Source organism: Sciurus carolinensis, chromosome 4 (assembly GCF_902686445.1).
Source record: "Sciurus carolinensis chromosome 4, mSciCar1.2, whole genome shotgun sequence".
NCBI classification, from domain to species: Eukaryota; Metazoa; Chordata; class Mammalia; order Rodentia; family Sciuridae; genus Sciurus; species Sciurus carolinensis.
The window spans coordinates 169,382,933-169,404,355 of record NC_062216.1 but is presented as its reverse complement, the minus strand read 5'-3'; the positions used below and the strand labels follow the sequence as shown (position 1 = coordinate 169,404,355).

At 46.1% G+C, this 21,423-nt stretch overlaps 1 non-coding gene across 1 annotated transcript; it reads right to left on the bottom strand.

Annotated features, from left to right (window-relative positions):
- Positions 1-861: 861 nt before the first annotated feature.
- On the bottom strand, positions 862-935 carry Trnav-cac (transfer RNA valine (anticodon CAC)). The gene has a single exon. It is a non-coding gene; the product is annotated as a tRNA-Val (tRNA).
- Positions 936-21,423: the final 20,488 nt, after the last annotated feature.

The window sequence follows — 21,423 nt, the reverse complement described above, 5'->3', positions numbered from 1 at the left end:
CAAAGTAAAGGTATTGTGTCATTTACAACTAAAAATTTTTTTAAAAATAGCAAAATAAAACAAAAATACAAATAGCCCAATCAATAAATGGGCAAAAGAACTAAGCAGACATTTTTCAAAAGGAGAAACATGAATGGTCAAAAAATACATGAAAAAATGTTCAACATCTCTAGCAATTAGGGAAATGCAAATCAAAACTACACTAAGACTTCATCTTGCTCCAGTTAGAATGGCAATTATCAAGAACACAAATAACAATAAATGTTGGTGAGGATGTGAGAAAAAAGGTACATCCTTAAGTTGTTGGTAGGACTGCAGATTAGTACAACCATTCTGGAAAGCAGTGTGAAGATTCCTCAAAACACCAGAAATGGAACCACCCTGTGACCCAGCTGTCCCAGTCCTTGGTATTTATCCAAAAGAACTGAAATCGTCATACCACAGTGATAAAGTCACTTCTGTGTTTATAGTAGCACAATTCACTATAGCCAAATTATGGAATCAGTCCAGATGCCCATCAAGAATGAATGGATCAATAAAATATGGTATACACAATGGAGTTTTACTCAGCCAAAAAGAAGACTGAAATAGGGACTGGGGATATAGCTCAGTTGGTAAAGTGCTTGCCTTGCAAGCACGAGGCCCTGGGTTCAGTCCCCAGCACCACAAAAAAAAAAAGAAAAAAAAAAAAAAAAAGAGAAGAAAGAAATAATGACATTTCCTGGTAAATAGATGGAAATGGAGAAAATGACAATTTAAAGGTCAAATGTTTCCTCTCATATGTGGAAGTGAGAGCAACACAAAGAAAAGAAGGTGGTTGGGGAGGGGATTCAATATCTTAAACTTTTTTTTTTTTTTTTTTGGCGGTGCTGGGGATCGAACCCAGGGCCTTAGTGCTTGTGAGGCAGGCACTCTACCAACTGAGCTACATCTCCAGCCTCTCAATATCTTAAAGACAGAGGAGAGATCAGTGGAGTAGAAGAAGGAGATCAAGAGAGAGGGAGGAAGGGAAAGGGGAAGATAAATGGAATGAATTTAACAAAATCATGTTATACTCAAATATAAAGGTACCAAAGGGATTTTCACCTTTGTGTATATCTAGAAGGAAGAAAGTCTAATAAGAGTAGAGGACGGAGAATAGGGGAAGGGAGAAGGGGAAGGGCAAGTGGGAAGAGATGGGGCTTGAAAACAAATTCCATGCATGTATGATTTGCCAAAATGAGACCAATTATTATGTATAATTATGATATTCTAATAAAAAGTAAAAAACAGAGGGAATAAGAATTCTGAGACTAAGGCCACACCCAGCAGGTGGGGAATGACTGTGATCCTAGTAACCCAGGAGGCTGAGGCAGGAAGTCATAAATTCAAGGTCAGTCTCTGCAACTTAAAGACCCCCCTGTCTTAAAATTAAAGATAGACAGGGCTGGGGGTATAGGTCGGTGGTAGAGCAACCCTGGATTCAATTCCCAGGACTGGGGGAAAAAAGAGAGAAAGGGAGTGGGAATTCATCTAGTCATCGTGACACAGCAAGCCCATAAGGGCATATGCTCTTTTTTAAAACCAGGAATGCTTAGCCACCAAGCCCTATCCCTCGACCTTTTTATTTTTTATTTTGAGAGTCTCACTAAGTTGCTGAGGCTGGCCTTAAATTTGCAATCCTCCTGTCTCAGCCTCTCGAGTTGCTAGGATTACAGGTGTGCACCACTGTGTCCAGTAGGGCTTATGTTCTTGATCCTAGTGTAGGAAGGCCCCCCACCCCCACCCCAGACCAGGGCTGGGGATGTGGCTCAATGATAGAGTGCTTGCTGGCATGTCCAAGGCCATGGGTTCAATTCCCAGTACTGCAAAATTAATAAAGAAAGAAGGTCTCTGCTCTTGCCTACGCCCCTTGATGGGCTCCCCACACCCTGGAGTTGACTTACCCTGGTAGCAGGGGCCCTTCCACTGACAAGGGGTGACTTCTTTGCTGCACTGGCAAATGGATGCCCAGCACCCCACATCCTCACCTCAAACACCAGGGCTTTTCTACTAGAGAAAACCCTGAGCAGGTTGTAGGTTTCAGCTTTCTCTCTGTTGTGGTTCTGAGGTTTTATCACTAACAAATTTGGTTTCCAAGGCAACTGTGCAGCAGTTCAGTCTCATGACACCCATCCACCTAGGCTGGCTTCAGTGGCGGAGTTTGGGACTGTACTTGGTGTTTTTGTAAATCCAATACCACTGAAGCTCCTTCCCCTAAAAAGCACGTAGAAATGGCCATTTGGTGGCTGTGTAGACCTGTGCTTTCTATCTCTTTTGCTGCCTATCAGACAAATGATGACTACCTGAGGAAAGGCCCAGAGCAGGAAGAGTGGAGGGGATGGGGTGTCTTCAGAGTCCGCAGTGAGCATTGCCTTGCTGTGATCTCTCATGCTCTGCTGATGCCATTGGCCCGAGGTCTGCACCTCAGGTGACAGAGCTAGACACAGTTGCCGTGTTTGTGGGGAACAGGTGGGCCGTCAACACAGCCTGTCTCTCAGCACCCTCTCTGCAGCATGTTTGGTGGTGGTCCAGTCGAGTCTCTTCCTACCTCTGGGGCGACGGTTTATCCCTCCCTGGAGGCCATCTATCTCACTGGCAAACATGCTTCCTGCTAATAAGTTGAGCTCTGGCTGCAAACCCCAGACTGCCCTTTAGACCCTACCTAACCTGTTCGCTAATCCACAACACCGTCCTTCACCTGCCTGAGGCTTGTGCTCCCCCAGAGGCCTCGCTCTGAACATGTATTCTTTCACAGGCCAAAGACAGACACATGAGCATGACTATTCAATGTGATGGGTTATTTCAGGTGTCAACTTGACTGAATGAAGGAACACTGGGGGGAAATGACAAAGCACTATTACTGAGTGTGTCCGGGAGGGTGTTTCTGGAGGAGAGTGGTGTATGAGGACCAAGTGGGAAGATCTGCCCTCCGTGAGGGTAGACCTCATCCAGTCAGAGGGGACCAGATGAACAAAGAAGGCAGGGAAAAGGCAGCTCTCCTCTCTCTCTCCTGGAGCTGGAGGAAGTTCCCTCCCCATCCTGCCTTGGGACATCAGAGCTCCAGATTCTGGCCTTGACTCCAGGACTTCCAACAGCACTCCCCACACACCAGCTTCTCGGGGCCTGGCCTCAGACTGAGCCCTGGGTTGGGTGTCCCAGGATCTCCAGCTTGCAGACAGCCTGTTGTGGGACTTCTTGGCCTCCAGTCGCTGAGGTTAGTTTCTCTAATAAATCCCCTCTCAAATATCCCTGTCTAATATCCTATTGGTTCTGTCTCTCTGGAGAATCCTAAAATAGCTCCCAAGACGCTCACAGACTAGAGGGGCAGCCAGGTAACAGATATGGATAGAAACTGACGAATCAACGAGGGAAGAAGAGAGTTAAGAGGACACAGATTTGTGGACATGTAGTGGAAACTCCCTTCGGCACTGCACGCCAGGAGCTGTGCGTGGTGCTGGGAAGGCACTGAAGAAAGGAAGCGTTAGCAGCGTTGGGCCGAAGATAGGCAAGAACTGAAAACGCCTGGCTTTGTATGACTAAATACACTTTTGTTTATTTGTTTGAGGGTACCAGGGATTGAACTCAGGGACACTCAGCCACTGAGCACTGAGCCACATCCCCAGTCCTATTTTGTATTTTATTTAGAGACAGGGTCTCAATGAGTTGCTTAGCACCTTGCTTTTGCTGAGGCTGGCTTTGAACCCATGATCCTCCTGCCTCAGCCTCCTGAGTGGCTGGGATTACAGGCAAGAGTCACTGCACCTGGTCTGTTTTTTTTTTTTTTTTGCTGTATTAAAATTGAACTCAGGTTCACTTACTACTAAGATGCTACATCCCCAGCCCTTTTTTTTTTTTTTTTTTTTTGAATATTTTTGGTTGTAGATGGACTGATACCTTTATTTTATTTATTTTTAAATTTATTTATTGTGTTGCTGATGATCAAACCCGGTGCCTCACACGTGCCAGGCAAGCACCCTACCACTGAGCCATCACCCAGCCCCCAGCCATTTTTATATTTTGTTTTGAGATAGGGCTTCACTGTGTTATTAAGACTGGTCTCCAACTGGGATTGTGAGCATGAGCCACCATGTCTGGCTTGATTGACTTTTCAACACTGAAAAATTGGGAGAATTCACATTAAAACCTGGACCTGTGGCCCCTCTGAAAAATCAGAAGATCATGCAACACAGCCTGCAACTCCTCCAGGTGACCTTGTCGTGCACTGAGTAGCAGCAGTCCCCTCCAGACAGCCAGCTTCTCCTCGGTGAGCATCCTCCACTTACATGTTTTGTGCCTGCCCTTTACGGGCACCTAGGTAGACATGTATGTTGAACCTGGCCCTTCAGTACTCATTATATTTACTTAGAAAGCTTTTGATTTAGTGATTCTCAATTTCAGGGAAGAAGAAAAGATATGGTTTTAGGGAGTTTTCAAACTGCTCAGCAAGGCTGGGATGTAGCTTAGTGGTAGATACTTGCCTCACATGCACAAGGCCCTGGGTTTGGTTCCCAGAACCATAGAAGCCATCAGACTCGTCCTTTTATTGGAAGTATTCTAAAACAACTCCCTTTTTCTGACCTTCTTCCCCACCCTCTACCCACTAACTGAAAAATCCTTGCCAGAAGCTCAAACTCACCCCTGCCATTTTGTCAGCACCAAAGTGTGGAACTTCCACCCACAAAATTTCCTTGATCTTGCAGGAAAACGTGTAGACGCTTACTCTCACCTCACACAACAGCAGTCTCGCCCCCTCTTCTCTAATCATCACTAGAGTTTGTAACCTAGCAACCCAGCATCCACGGGGTAGCAACCTCTCACCAATTCATTCATCCCTGGAACAGACATTGACTGATCTGCTCCCACGCCTGGGATAGGCAGGCACTCAAAAAAGATTTGTTGAATGAAGGAAGGAAAGACGGGAGGAAGGAAGATACAGGAATGAATGAGGCCTCAAAGGTAGGGGAAAAAACAGACTTTAAAAAAAACAAAGTTGTGGTGGTGCATGACTATATCCCAGCAGTTCAGGAGGCTAAGGCAGGAGGATTGCAAATTCGAGGCCAGCCTCGGCAATTTAGCAAGGTCCTAAGCAACTTAGTGAGATCCTGTCTCAAAATGAAAACTAAAAAGGACTGGGGGTGTAGCTCAGGGGTAAAGTGGCCCTAGGTTCAATCTCCAGTACCAAAATAAAATAAAATAGTGTAACACAGGCCATAGAGACATACTTGTGCATTTGTAAATTCTAAAAAGAAAGTTCTTTGGTTTATGAAAACCAGTCAGGCAAAGGAGACGGATTAGATCAATTAGGTCTTGAGGGAGGAGCAAGAGTGTGTTAAGAAGGAATAGGAAGCAAAGGAACATCACAGGACAAGGCCCTGAGGTATAGAAATGCAAGTCAGGTCTGAGCAACAGGGAAGTTCAATATCAACAGAGCAGAGGTAAATACCTAGATTTCTAAAATCTATATCCATGAAGATCCAAGCCAGTTCCAGTTAGGTCAGCAAGATCAGAGTTCCCTGGAGATGGCAGGCAGCATACTTCCTTGTGAACACAGAGCTGGCCTGCCCTGGGCAGAAGAATGGTTGCTGAATAAAGCAGAAGACAGACAAAGACAGGAGGGAAAGGAAATGTCATTCACAGGAGCCGTCCACAGGCCGGCATGTCCAAGAGGCAGGAAGTGGCTGCCAGCCCTGGGATGGAGGACCGAGGCAGGAGGCTGGGGGTACAGGAGCTGGGGCCTGGAGGAGCGGCCTGTGCACTGCCTCGGAGGCAGGGTGGTGGAGAATGTCCCACCTCTCTCTCACCTGGCAGCTCTCTCCCACCCCAGGGCTTCTTATTGCACAGGGTGAAGAAGGCTCCTACCGAGGGTTTTCGCCCTCCACAGGAACATGCTCCCGCTTGGATGTGGCTGTAAGGAAGTCCCAGGAGGTTAACTCCCCCAGAACAGACTTCGAATCTTCAAATGATGGGAGGCAGGAGTCCGTGGGCCAATGTCAAGTGTCCTTACTCCTAGAGCACAGCAAGCCTGGGGGTGGAGGCTGAGCGGCACACGGGTAGCCTCCTGAGGGGCCCAGGTGTCAACCGCACCCTGCACAGCAGCTTCCCGAACTTTTCCGCCTCCTGCCACTCCTCCTCTGCTGTTGCCTGCAATCCTTTTCTAAACAATTCACCTGCTCTCAAATCCTCACCTGAGGATCTGCATTTAATGGGACTTAAGACAGGGTGTCACCAGAGTGGTTCCAGGAAGCAGGAACTGGATCATTTGCTGGCCAGGTTGCAAGAAGGATCCTATCACTGATGACCCTGTTACTAGGGCAGGTGCGACCCCCAGCATGTTGAACCAGCACAATTACTGAGACTCTTGCTGATGGGACACTGGATATATACATATGGACAGAACTCAGGTAGAAGACACACTGCTATGGGCAACAACTCTCACACTTGACACATATAAGGATAACATTTTTTAAGATCTGGGGAGCTGGTTGGCTATTGTTTTATTGTTTGTTTGGTTTTTTTTATCTGCCATAAAAGACCAGGGGCCTGACCAGGCATGAACCTGCCTACAATCCCAGCAACTCAGGAGGCTGAGGCGGGAGGATCCCAAGTTTGAGGCCAACCTTGGCAACTTAGATCCTAAGCAACTTGGCAAGACCCTGTCTCAAAATAATAAAATAAAAATAAAAATAACTGGGGGTGTAGATCAGTGGTTGAGTACCTGACTAGCTTGCACAAGGCCTGGGTCCATTTTCTAGCATCAGCCAAAAAAAAAAAAAGAGAGACGGAATTCTCAAGTCTCCCCTGCTAGGGACCAAAGAGGGAAGAAGTGAGGTCCTGAGACCTGGCTGTGACGTTTGAATAGTTGCATCTAAAAACCTAGATGCCCAGACTCCCTTTAACCAGGTGGGACATCAGAACTGGTCACTGCCCTTCACTAGGAGAAAGCAGCCCCCATTTCCTGGAGATGTCCTCCTTGCCCTCAAGACCAAAAATGAGGGTCAGTACTTAGCAAAAGAAAAAAAAAAAAAAAAGAACTAAGAATCTGGCTCAGTGTAGAGCACCCCTGGATTCAATTACCAGTTCCAGTCCCACTCCACCCCAAAAAACCCACAACAACAAAAAACCCATAGACTGAGTTACTGTGCACTCTAGACAGAGGAATACCCAGTTCTTTTGAGGGCTTTTAGATGCAGGTCTGAGTGGACACCAAGACAAGGACAACCAAATGCCACCACAGACCCCTTGTTAGAATGAGATACACAAAAGTTGGTGATCAATGAAAACCATGGTCCTCTGGTCATTTCTTTCTCTTTCCTCTCCCTCCCTCCATGCCCGCTCTGTAGTACTGGGGATTGAATCCAGTGCAGTGCAGTGGTGCTTAACCACTGACCTATCCCCAGTCCTTTTTAGGGTCTCACTAATTTGCTGAGGCTGGCCTTGAACTTGGGATCCTCCTGGCACAGTTTCCTGAGTCGCTGGGCACTGGTACCCTGGTACCACTATGCCCAGCCCTCTGGTCATTTCTCAAATCTCTGGATGAGTAATCAGAACGGACAGATTTAGCAGTCAGCAAAACCCACACATTTATTCCTGGACTTATTAAGAAGTCCAAGTAGAAGTAGAAGTTTCTGAAACTGTTTGAACTCATTGTTTGTCTAATACAGTCAATCAGAAGAAATCACATACCAGATGGAGGGGTAGAGAATAGGACTCTATTCAATTCACTGGTATACCCCTTGTACAAGCTGGTTAGATTATAGTAGATGACAGTGGATTGTCATAATTTAACCAAGTGGTAGCCCTAATCACAGATGGAGTATCTTTACCATGACAGAACACAGCCTCTAGTACTTGGTATGCTGCTTTTGAACTAGCCAGAGCAGTCTTGTCAGTGGCTACCAGGAAGAGGCTCGAAGCAGACAACATTCAGCTGTGATGGACAGCAGACCACACTCATAGTCCCACCCCAGTGATAACTCCTGTTTTCTATACCAATAAGGTCCTAAAACCAGGAGTAGTGATCCTGAGACAGAAGGATCACTTGGGCCCAGGAGTTTGAAACCAGCCCGGGCAACAAATGAGACCCCCAACTAAAAGGAGAAAACAAAGAGAAAAAGAACAACAACTACAATGTAGTCCTCAAGAACCTTGATCATCACCAGGAATGTGGCTCAGTGATAGAACACTTACCAAGTGTTCAGATGGCCCTGGGTTCAATCCCCAGCACAAAACCAGAAAACAAACAAAACCTTGATTAGCTTAACACACTGATCTGAAAAACATAAAACATATCACCTGAGGCTGCTGGTCTGACAGAATGTTAGAATTATGTCTAGAATTCACAGTGGAGCCTGGTGTAGTGACACATGTCTGTAATCCCAGCTACTTGGGAGGCTGAGGGAGGAGGATCACAAGTTTGAGGCCAGCCTCAGCAATTTAGCAAGGTCCTAAGCAACTTAGCAAGACCTGGTCTCAAAATAAAAAATAACAAGGGCTGGCTGGGGATCAGTGGTTAAATATTCCCAGTACCAAAAAAGTCACAAAGCAGGTGCCTAGCCATTACAATCCCTTGCAGCAGGTCTGTAGCTACTCACAAAATTATGGTTAATATTCACGAATTCCTTCTTCTGCTACATTCTCCATGTTTGTTTTGCCTTCTGCCAGGACTTCGACAGGTTAGTGTTTTCATTTGGTAAAGTGACTCAAAATTTCATTTCCAAAAGATCTGAATTCCCAGTGGTCCTGTTTTATTGAAGTTGCTTGAATTCCCATTAACTATTTGCACAATTAACTTTTACTAGTGGACATGGAAGTGTGAAGAAGTACCACATAGAATCCTCTGAACTCCAGACATCATTTTTCTACCCCCCACTGAACAGCAGCAATTCAAGTTGGTTATTTGAAATGGAGTGAATCATCCCAGACAGTAGAGTAACCTTTCTTCACCAACCAAAAAGCGCCAAGTGTCCAGATTTCAATTTAATGGAACCATAATTGTATCCCCCTAATATCACACCTCCCTTGGGAACAAGGCCTTCCATCAGAGTTTTAAAGCTTGTTGGGACAGAAATTAAATTAGGTATCAGAGCAATAAGAATTACTCTTGGGGTTGGAGTTGTGACCCAGTGGTAAATTGCTTGCCTGGCGTGTGTGAGGCTGTGGGTTCGATACTCAGCACCACATATAAATAAATAAAATAAAATATCCACTGACAACATATACATGTTTAAAAAAAAAAGAATTACTTTTATTTCCAGATCTTCATATATATTCCTTGCCCCCCAGGGGCTGGGGGGTAGTGGAGGATCAAACTGAGGGCCTGGCACATGCTTAGCAAGGGCTCTGCCCCAGACCTTCATCATTGGCTCACAGCATAGACTGCATTGTGTAAAACAGACTCCCATCATTTTGAGAGTTTTTTCCCTCAACCTCACACCAGAACAGAATCTCCTGTAGGCCATTTCACCAGTCATTTAAGCCAGCTGTTTCTGGGTGACAAGGTACACGGTAATATTAGTAAAATTATATGCAGGCATACTTACTGCTGCTATTCGTTTGCTAGGACATTACTTCTTTGATCCAGAGGGATTGCTGTAGGAACAATAGACAGGGAAGGCAGATCCTATCCAGAAGGGCAAATTGCTGACCCTTCCATGATGGAAGGGGTCCTATGTAATTGGTCTACCAAGTGGTTTCCCCAGGATGTGGTGGATATCGGGGGAGGGAGAGGTCAGTCTTTGTCTTGGCTACTAGGAGGTTAAACACTCAGAAATGGCAGTAGCCAGGTCAGTCTTGATGAGGGGATGCTCCTGATGTTCGGTCCAGGCATCCCTGTCACATGGACACAGTAAACCAACTCCAGGGTAGCTGGGGAAGGACACTCACAGACATCACAGAACATGTCATTCTGCTCACCTATTGAGAGTCTTTCATCGGTAAATGTCCTTTGGAGACATTCACGTGGGATAGTTATGTTCACACTGTGTCTATTGTGTGAGGTCCAGATACTACCTCTCCCCCAGATTACTTCCATTCTTGTTCTTTCAAGTTTCTGATAGCCACTGCCCATAAGTCCAATTTCAGGCCATCTATAAGTCCAGCCCATGGGAACAATGGAATATTCTGCTCCAAATTCTGCCCTGTGGGAGGATTTCTCTTCACCACCAGGAGTGGGTTGGTGGATGCCTGTAATCTGTTACTCACCTGTAATCCCAGAAACTCAGGAGGTTAAAGCAGGAGGATGGCAAGTTCCAGGTCAGCCTCAGCAATTTAGCGAGATCCTGTCTCAAAATAAAAATATAAAGGGCTGGGGATGTAGCCAAGTGGTGAGTGCCCCTGCGCTCAATCCCCAGTACCAGAAGTAAATAAGTAAAACTCTCCTGATTGGGATTGTAATGTTGCTAGGATGGCAGGTGAAACCTGATGGGGAATTTATAAAGGAAGAATCAGGCAGGCAATGCCTGAACCTACTGGTCAATAACAGACAGACAACCAGACTTGTGTGATGCAATAGGACATTCACAGCACCATAAGATGCCATCAGCAAGACACAGAATATGGGGAATTCTAAAGGATAAAACGATCAGCCCAATGCAAAATATGGACCCGTTTGGATGCTAATTGTAACAAGACAATTTTAAAATAATCACTTATGGGACAGTCAGGAAAACGTGAAAACTAGGTGACTGAACATTAGGTTATATTAAAGAATTAGTTTGATTTGGTAGATGTAGTGGCACATGCTTGTAATTCCAGTAACTGGGGCGGCTGAGACAGGAGTATCTCAAATTTAAGGCCGGCCTGGGCAACTTATTCTTTTTTTTTTTTCCTTTTCTTTTTTTCCTTTTCCTTTCCTTTTCTTTCTTTCTTTTTTTTTTTTTTTTGTTTTGTTTTGTTTTGTTTTGGTGCTGGAGACTTAAACCAGAGGCGCTCAAGCACTGTGCCACATCCCCAGTCTTTTTTATATATTTTATTCAGAGACAGGGTCTCTCTAAGTTGCTTAGGGCCTTGCTAAATTGCTGAGACTGGCTTTGAACTCACAATTCTCCTGCCTCAGCCTTCCAAGCCACTGGGATTACAGGCATGCATCACCATGCCTGGTTCATCCTAGACAATGTAGATCCTGTCTCAAATGTAAAAATAAATAAACAAATAAAAAGGACTAGGGATGTAGCTCAGTGGTAAAGTGCATCTGGGTTCAATCTCCAGTATCAATAATTAAAAAAAAATTTTCTTTTTAAATATAGTGATTGTATCATAGATAGTAGATATAGTTCATTTAAAAAAGTTCTTGATTTATGGCTTAAAAGGACTGAATCCTAATCTCATTTAAAAAAAATAAAAAAACATACTACTGAATTCTGCTAGTCTGGGTAGTTCATGGCAGTAATCCTATCAACTCAGGAGGTTAAGGGAGGAGGATCACAAGTTTGAAGACAGTCTCAGCAATTTATTTATTTAATAATGTTATTTAATTTTTTTATACCTTTATTTTAGTTATTCATTTATTTTTGTTTTTTAGTTGTAGATGGGTACAATACCCTTATTTATTTTTATGTGCTGAGGATTGAACCCAGGGCCTCACACCTGCAAGGCAAGCACTCTACCACTGAGCCACAACCACCGCCCCAGTCTTGGCAAAACCCTCTCTCAAAATAAAAAGAATGGGCAAGTGGCTCAGTGGCAAAGCACCTCTAGATACAATTCTAGTACCAAAAGAAAAAAAAAAATCAACTTAAATAGAATGAATTCTGAATTTGCTTTAAGATAATCAGGCACACCGGACAGAGTGGTGCATGCCTGTAAACCCAGCAACTTGGGAGGTTGAGGCAAAAGATCACAAATTCAAGACTAGCCTCAGCAACTTTGTGAGGTTTTAATCAACTTAGGGAGACCCTGTCTCAAAAATAAAAAATAAAAAGTACTGGGGAAGTAGCTCAGTGGTAAAGCACCTCTAGGTTCAATCCCCAGTACCTAAATACATAAATAAATAAATAACCAGGCAGGCAAAGATAAAACAAGGTGGGTTGTATGTTGATTCTCAGCAATTTAATTTTGTTGTTGTTTTTGTACTACTGGGGATTGAACCCAGCTCTACCACTGAGCCACATTCCCAGAACTTTCCAGTTATTTATTTATTTATTTATTTTTATTAGTGGGGATTTAACCCAGGAGTGCTCAACTGCTGAGCTACATCCCCAGTCTTTTTATCTTTATTTTGAGACAGGGTCTTGCAAAGTTGCTTAGGGTCTTTCTAAATTGTCTTGAACTTGCAATCCTCCTGCTTCAGCCTCCTGAGTCACCGGGATTACAGGCATGTACCACCACACCCACTTTTTACCTTGAGAAGGGGTCTCACTTAGTTACCCAGGCTGGCCTTGAACTTGTTATCCTCATTATAGGCGTGTGCCACAGAGCCCAGCTCATGTCTGTTGTGTTTTGTTTTTTAAGGGTACCTTGACCTCATGCCCTCTTCACCCTCATTTCTTTTTTTATTCATATCAAAATTTCTTCAAAGATGGCTCACTCTCACCCCTATTCTCAACTCTGTTTTGGTTTTCAGTTTTTACCCCTTTGACATGGCTCTTTTCAGGGTTACCCAAGGGTGTCCATGTTACTAAATCCAATGGTCACTTTTTTTGTTGTTCTCCTCTTCCTTGACCTGTCAGTGACGTTTTTACAAGGTCAGCTCTTCCTTTCTTGGAGACCATAAATAGCCTAGTTTCCCTCCAATTCCATTGGCAACCACCTACACCAACTCCAGTTTTAAAATATTGGATACAATGCATCTCTTAGCTCCTGGATTTGTATCTCTAGCCCTGCTGTCTTCTGAGTACTAAGTAAACAAAGTAACAAAACCAAAAAAGAAAACGGGTGGCAGTGGGGGGAAGGACCAAAAGAAGAACCAAAGTTCTTAACTCTTAAAGATTGAATCCTCCTCTCTTAGAGATATATGCTGAGTGAGGTCCATAATTGATATTTAATGAATTTTGAAATTTGCTTTAAAATACCAGGCCCCGAAGGAAAAAGGAAGGTGGTGGGAGAAAGAAAAAAGTGAAATAAAATAGCCAGGGAAACAAAGATGACACAAGATTGGTTGTAGCTTTTAACTGCCAAAGCTGGGTCATAGGGTGGGTTTCTCATCTTAGTGGCCCACCCGCATGACTGCCTGACATCTCCACTTGGGTATCTAAAAGGCAGCTCAGATGCAACCTGGCCAAACCCTGTTTTGATTGTCCCTTTCTCCGTGCTGCGTCCCCCATCCCAGTTTAGAGCACAGATATCCAAACATTCTCTCATTCTTGAAGCTCACCCCCCACCCCAGACCAATTCATCAGCAAATCTGGTCACATCTATGTCCAACTAACTAGTGAGCCAACTAGTGTCACAACACCTCTGTGCCCATCCTGCTCAAGCACTTACATGGCCACCCGATGTCCCAGAAAGCACTGCGTGGCATACAGAGATCACTTAAGTCTTTCTCCACTCCTTGCTCTGATTTTTATGTACTTTTTCTCCTCCCCCACTCCTACCATGTCTTTATCTCCACTCCTTAACATTTTTATCTACCAAGCTTTTAAAAAAAAAAAAAAAGTTGTGTAAACAATGAGCCTTTCATCAAAACAGCGATTGTTGGGGGCATAGGCTGAAATATGACATGAAGTCAGGGATTTGTTTCACAATAATAGGGAGGGGCAACGGGTGGGGGGAGGGGAAGGGACAAAACCAGATTGTCCGGGGTTGTGCGTTTAATCTCAAGTGATGCGCATCCGGGGGTTCACTGTAGCATTGTGACTTTCGTTCGTTTTCAAAATCCCCCGTAATAAAACCCGGCAGAGAGCCGAGGTTAGCACTCCTCCTAACTGGCTTCCCGGACAGTTCTCTGCGCCTGGCTCCTACGGTGCTCCGCGGTCTGCAGGAGCCCGGGCTGGGTGAGGGCCGACTCCTTAACACACCAGATCGCGGCCCCGAGCGCCTGAGAGTCCTGAGCCCCGCCGGGCAGGGGTCGAGGGCTTCCCGAGCTGCGCACCCGTCGGCAGCGCGCGCGGCCCGGGCCTGCCGGAGGCCGGCGCCCAGGACACCTTTGTGGACGCCGGGGGAGAACGCGGCTCCAGCGGCCGGCTCCGCCCCTCGCCCGCCCTGCACGTGCAGCCCGGGGGCCCGGCGGCCTGCCCTCCCCGCCCCCACCGCGCACACGTGACCCGCCGCCCTGGGGCCCCAGCGAGACCGTGGCCGCGGGAGTGCGCGGCGATCCGGGAAGATTCTGGGGCGACGTCCAGACTGAGCCCTCGGGCTGGGCGGGCGGGGGGCTGGGGGGCTCTCGACTTCAGGCCGTAACAAAGGTTCGGAGCAGAGCACGGAGACGTGGCTTTCCCGGCCCTGGGGCTGGCCCCTGTCGGCGACCCGGGAGCGCGCACCGCTGGCCGCAGAGGGCCGGCTCCCAGGTACCTGGGTGTGGCCGGCCGAGCCAGCCCGGGCCGTGCGTTCTTCTCCCGTGCGGAAGTGGCCGGCCGCGCGACTGCGGAGGGTGCAGTCGGGGCCCTGCGCTTTGCGCCCCGCGCGCGCTTCCTTTGTGTCTGCCACTTTGGGCTGGACGAAAACCGCTTGGTTTGGTTCTCCCCTTCCAGTCCCCTTTTCGTGGTCAGGCTCCCTCCCTTGCCACCCCCGCCAGCCTCCCCCGCCCCTGCGGATGTCTGTTCCCCTCCAGCCCGGGCACAAGCCACGCGGACGCCCTTAAAGTCCCGAGAAAAGACTTTTTCATTTCAAAGCCAACGCGTCCCAAGCCGGGCTGCGACAGCGTCCCCTTTACGCGCCGCCTCCAGAAATGGCGCCGGTGTCCCGACTCCGGCCAAGGCAGGATCGGGGGACAGGTGTGACCGTCGGGGCCGGCTGGAAAGCAAAAGGGGCAGAGTTGTGTGCAGGCCTGAGTGGGGGCGCCCGAGGATCCCCAGGCACCCGCGGGTCCCTGCTGCCGGCATTTCGGAGCCGAGCGCCGCGAGGGAGGGCAGGGGCTCGGGAGAGTCGTGGGGGGCGGTGTGCGGGGGTGGCTGCTGCTCGCGAACCCCGCGGAGCAGGGCCCGCGGGGTGGGGGAAGGACGGTTGAGTCACTCATTGCTGCCAACCACAGACTGATGAGCTTCCCCCACCGCCCCCTCACCCCTAGCCCCATTGTACTGGGCATGGGGGCCCAAGGCACAGGGACAGAGTATACAGAACAACAGCGCTAACGCACGATCTGCGTGACCTCAGCGAGTCGCTTCTCTAAGCCTGGGTTTGCTGGTCTGTTTGATGGGAGTGGCAGTTTTAAATAAAGACTGCTTGGCACCTGCCATGCTCAGCAGGGAAGACCCACGTCCCGGGGGCCTCCTTGTTCCTGAGAGGAATGCGTACACAAACCTAGCAAATATGCCATACTGCACCTCCACACGGGACAAACCCAGTCACCCGGTTTTTATTCCTTCCAAATATTCTGAGGCTGCTGGCACCAGGCCTGTGCTGGGCGGAGGCTGCTGAGATGAAGGCAGCAGACTTGGCCTGGAGAAGCCAATAAAAGAGCTTTTTCCCTGGAGCACAAGTCACGCTAGTGGGCCCTGGAACATGCCAGAAGCCAATCTGCCTAGGGCCGTGTTCCGTCCCGGGCCTTTCCTGTGTCAAGGCCCATGATCTCCGAGCACTGCCCTGTACTTGAAGTATTTGCTCCCTTTTGTGGGGCGGGGGGGTGGGGGTGAGGGTGGTTCTGGAGATGGAACCCAAGGTCCTGTAAATGCTAGGTAAGAGCTCTACCACTGAGGTGCACCCAACCCCTAACGTTTTTTTTTTTCCCCTTGTGGTACCGGGGATAGAACCTAGGCGTACTTTATCATTGACCTACAACCCCGGCTCTTTTTTTTTTTTTTTTTTTGAGACAGGGTCCAAGTTATCCAGGCTGGCTACAAACTTGTGATCCTCCTGCCTAAGCCTCTGCGGTTACTGGGATTACAGACGTGTAGCCCTGTGTCCAGCCCCTAACATGTCTTTAAAGGGCCCTAAGGGCTGCCCTGTGGCACACACTTTGTTCATCCCAGCAGCTTGGGAGGCTGAGGCAGGAGGATTGGGAGTTCAAAGCCAGCCTCAGCAAAAGTGTGGTACTAAGCAACTCAGTGAGACCCTGTCCCTAAATAAAACACAAAATAGGACTGGGGATGTGGCTCAGTGATTGAGTGCCCCTGAGTTCAATCCCGGGTACAAAAAAAAAAAAAAAAAAAAAAAATTCCCTATGGCCTGGTCATTCAGTGCTTCTCCGGGTTGATGGTGAGATGTTCAGTGTGTACCTGGGAAGCCAGACCTGATCCTTTAGAAGATCCTCTATTCTCAGCACCTCTGAGTTAAAAGGAGCTCCCACAGGAATCCCCTTCCTCCCCAACTTTCTAAAGTTCTGCAGAGCTCAGTACCTCATACCCTCAGCATCCCTCCGTTTTGACACTATGTAAGGCTTCAAGGGTCCTGTCCAGAGTCTATTCCAGCTACGCGGAAGGCACAAGGGTGTTTGGTAAGTGAACAGCAAGTGAAGGAAGGTTGTTTATTTGTCTCTTCCTGAGCACTCCCCACAGAGCCATGAGTGTTAACCTGTCCCATACCACTTAGCAACTGTGCTACACTAGCTACTATGCTAGGGACTTGATACATGTTCTTAAGGAGCCAAGTAAGAGAAGGCAGAGACTGGTTACTAAGGAAGTTAAGCCAAGCCCAAGCTGACCCTGGCATTGATGGGTCCACAGACAATGGGCTTTCCACTCTGCCCAGCTGGGCATATAAAACCCCAGTGGTAGGTGGACTGTTGTCCCCAATGTTTCCCACACAGGGGCCTGGGCTGTCATTCTAAATTCTTAAAGGACCACCAGCTAAGCCAGAGTCCAGTTCTTACAGATTCCACTCCTAATCTCTCCATTTGTCCCCAGATCACCATGTAGAGCCCCTTTACTAACTGCTATTTCTCCTTCTTTAATCCATCCCTACCCTGATTCTTCCTACAAACACCAATTCCATTCTTAAAAACCCTAGCAGATGGACTTGGGGTCTGGCTCAGTGTAAAGTGCCTGCCTGGCATGCTTGAGGCCCTGGGTTTGATCCCCAGCATCACAAAACAAGAACAAACTCTGACAAGGATTGCTGTGGGCCTGTAATCTCAATGACTCAGGAGGATCACAAATCGAAGCCAGCCTCAGCAATTTAGTGAGATCCTATCTCAAAATTTAAAAAAAAAAAAAAAATTCCGGCTGGCTGGGCTCAAAGTTTGTGGCCGCCCCTGCGTCCCGCCTGATGTATGGGTAATATACTATGGCGGTGTCAGGCTGGAAGCGTCCAATCGCCTTCCACCAGCATAGCAGCATCCTCCCAGTACTGCCAGCTGCTGAGCGACTATGGGCCACCATCACTGGGCTACACCCAAGGAACTGGGAACAGCCAAGTGCCCCACAGCAAGTATGCGGAATTGCTGGCCATCATCACAGAGCTGGGGAAGGAGATAAGTCCCACCTGTGCAGGGAGCAAGAGTGTCATGGAGAGACTGAAACGAGGCACCATTCACATTGGAGGACTGGTTGGGGAGTACTTGACTGAAGCAGTGGAACGCCAAAGCCTAGCCTCCTTGTCAGCTGGGGAGGGTCTCTCTACAGTGTGAGGTGACAGCTCATCTTCCCTGTTCAAATGAAACACTTGTTTTCAAAATGGTAACAGTTTAGTTGTTTCTCCCAAGGTTCACAGTCTCACAATATTGAGAAATTATTTCGAAGTTACTTAGGATTTGCATTTTAAGTAGTTATGAATGACCCAGTTTTTTTTTAAAGCATTGATTTAAAAGATGCATGTGAGGTTATTTTACAGCAAACTATTGTTTGACTCCAAGATACCAGTGTCCCTTTAATCTTTTGAATACTTTATGTCCCCCAAATTGTTCTTTGTTCCTTTTCATAAGTACAGTTGATCCTAAGGACTTTGTTTTAATGCATCCTAACTGCCTGCTTCACTTAGCTGGTCCCGTGTGCCATACAGTGTAGTTTGTGCTTAATGGTACTTCTTTTTTGCTTAAGTATTTGCATGACTCTTAGTGCTTTGAAGTCCATTTTAAGAGTGCATAAGTTATAAATACAGAAGAAAGAACAAACTGCCAAATCTAACAAGGACCCCGAAAATTTTCATACTAAGACTCTATGTAGATTTCAGTTCTGAGTTATTGTAAGTTGATCAAAACATCTGGAAGAAAATGACTAAAACTGTTTGCATTTTTGTATGTATTTATTTCTTGATATAATAAAGTTTATTTTCATTTAAAAATTTTTAAAAAATAAAAAGGACTGGAGATGTAGCTCAGTGGTAAAGTGCCCCTGGGTTCAAACCCAATACTGCAAAAGAAAAAAAAAAAAAAAAAAATCTGCACTTTGGTGTAGCTCGGTGGTAGAGCACTTGCCTACCATTTGCAAGGCCTTGGGTCCCTGGCAATGAAAAAAAGGAGAAGAAAAAACAAAACATGGAAATCCTACCTCTAATCCTCTGCCATCTGGGCTTGTTCTCTCCCACTCACCCCTGACCCAACCCAGACCTACTTTAATTTTCACCTGACCACTTTAATGACTTCCCCCCTGTTATCCCACAGTGTTCATTTGCTCAGCAAGTATTTCTTCAATCGGTGGCTATGTAGCTGGAGGCTGTGCTAGGACCTGGGAATCAGCATGGAACCAAACAGATCCTACTCCTGCCCCTTGATTCCGTTGGTCTAGCAGGAATGAGCAATTATCAAAACTCAGGAATGCCAAGTATAAAGATGTGGGAAGTCCAGGGGTCTTCTGAAAAGCCAAGAAGGGAGCCGGGCACTGTGGCACTTTCCTGTGATCCCAGTGACTGCGGAAGCTGAGGCAGAGGATCTAAACTTTTTTTTTTTTTAATTTTTAGTCGTTGATGGACTTTTATTTATTTATTTATTTATATGCGATTCTGAGAATCGAACCCAGTGCCTCACACGTGCCAGGCAAGCGCTGTATCACTGAGCCACAACCCCAGCCCAGGATCACAACTTTGAGGCCAGCTTCAGCCACTTAGCCACCCCTTGTCTCAAAATAAAAAATAAATAGGACAGGGGGTGTAGCTTAGTGGTAGAGCATCCCTGGGGTCAATCCACAGTACCAAAAAGAAAACAAATGCCCACAAATGTAAAGTGAGCTGGAGGAGGGGGAAGCGGGAAGGACAGTGAGGAGTCCAGAGGGCCGAGTGGGCGGACCACAGGAGCTGGAGGCCGCCAGTGAAGAACTCCTGCAGTGGACAGAGGATTCTTCCAAGTTCCAACCTGACTCTGCCACCCTGGGAAGAGTGGGACCACAAAAGCCCCACTGCACTCTGGCCTTGGTCTCTTTGTAGAAAGGAAGAATGAGAAGAAATAGTCTTTTAAGCTTGTGAACAATTTTAAACTGGAGAGAAAGGTCAGACTCACAACGCAGTGTTCTCACCGTGGGCCTCCCTTACTTCCTCGCCTGGTCCTTCTCAGGGCACCTGAGGTCACCCTATGGGTCCCCACTCCTCCCTCATTAACTTCTAAAGTAAACTGGAAGTTTTTTGTTTTTTAATTGATGGCATTTGGGATTGAACCCAGGTCCTCACACATGTTAAGCAAGTGCTCTGACACTGAACCACATCCCCACCCTCCCCAGTCTTTTTTAAATCTTTATTTTGAGACAAGGTCTTGCTAGGTCACCCAGGCTAGCTTTAAACTTGCCATCTTCCTGCCTCAGTCCCCCAGATAGCTGAGATTACAGGGGTGCACCACAGTGCCTGTCTGGAAGGTTTTTTGTTTGGTTGGTTGTTTTTATAGTTATAGATGCAAAAACCCACCTGAAGGATGCAAAAATGTACCTGAAGGACCCAGGTGGGTGTCAATAAGCAAAAGGTGGGTTTTGTTTATTTTTTATGTGGTGCTAAGGCTTGAACCCAGTGCCTCACATGAGCTAGGCAAGCGCTCTACCACTGAGCTACAACCACAGCCCAGGGAAGATTATTAATATTGGAGGACGGGCATATAGCTCAGTGGTAGAGTGATATACAAGACTCTGGAATCAATCCCCGGGGGAGGGGAGATATATATATATATATATATATATATATATATATATATATATATATATACACACACACACACACACATATATCACACGTGTGTGTGTCTCTAAATAATCTATATACATATATCTATCTATATACATATCTATCTATCTATCTATCTATATATGTAATGGAATAGAGTTTTAAAATGTCAAGTCACTAAAACAACGAGGGATAATTTAACAGAAGTTAGGGAACTGGCCAAAAAAATCCTGTTCCTATATGGAATCTTAAAACATGGTGAAAATTGGTAAACTACATTTGTGTATAGCAACCAGAGTGATCCTAAAACATCTTGAGTGGAAGGTGTTTTCAGGCTGGCCCATGGAGCATGAACCATACATTGAAGGCCTCAGTTGTTGTTGCTTTTGTTTTTATCTATAAAATAAGGATAAAAATAATACAACATCATAAAGTAGTCGTGAGAATTAAATGAGGGTTTTTGTTTTTTGGTTTTGATACTGGGGATTAAACCCAGGGGTACTTTACCATTGAGTTACATCTCCAGAACTTTTTATTATTATTATTATTATTATTATTATTATTATTATTATTATTATTATTTGAGACAAGATCTCCCTAAGTTGCTGGGGTTGACCTTGAATTTGGGATCCTCCTGCCTCAGTCTTTCAAATCATTGGGATTACATGCATATGCTTCTGCACCTGGCCTGGCTAAATAAATTTTAAGGATTAAATTAAAATCCTTAAATCATTCAGAACAAAGGCCATCATATACTAGTTAGGCTCAAGTAAGTGGTAGGCATTAGTACTGTTCTATGTCAAGTAATTTTACATTTCACACTCAACAGTGGTTGGTGACCCAGATATTATAAACAAGTAAACACTTGTAAGAAGATATAAATCATGATAAATACAAAAAGAAAAATGTACCTGAAGGACCCAGGTGGGTGTCAGTAAGCAAAAGGTGGGTTTTGAGGGCTGTAGTTGTGGTTTAGTAGAAGAGCGCTTGCCTAGCGTGTGTGAGGCATTGGGTTCGATCCTCAGCACCACTTGTAAATAAATAAAATAAAGTTCCATCGACCAAAAAAAAAAAAAATTTTTTAAAGTTGAGTTTTGAACTCTAGTGGCCTCCCACCCAGGCCACAGTCACTCAGTAATCAGCAACTAGGGAACTTGGGACTCAGTGTTGGAGGGGGAAAGTTCATTAAAGAGAAACTGAGAGCCTTGATTCAATCCCCAGGACCAAAAAAAAAAAAAAAAAAAAAAAGCTGAAAAATGGATGTTGGGTGGAATCTCAGATTCTCCAAAAAAAGAG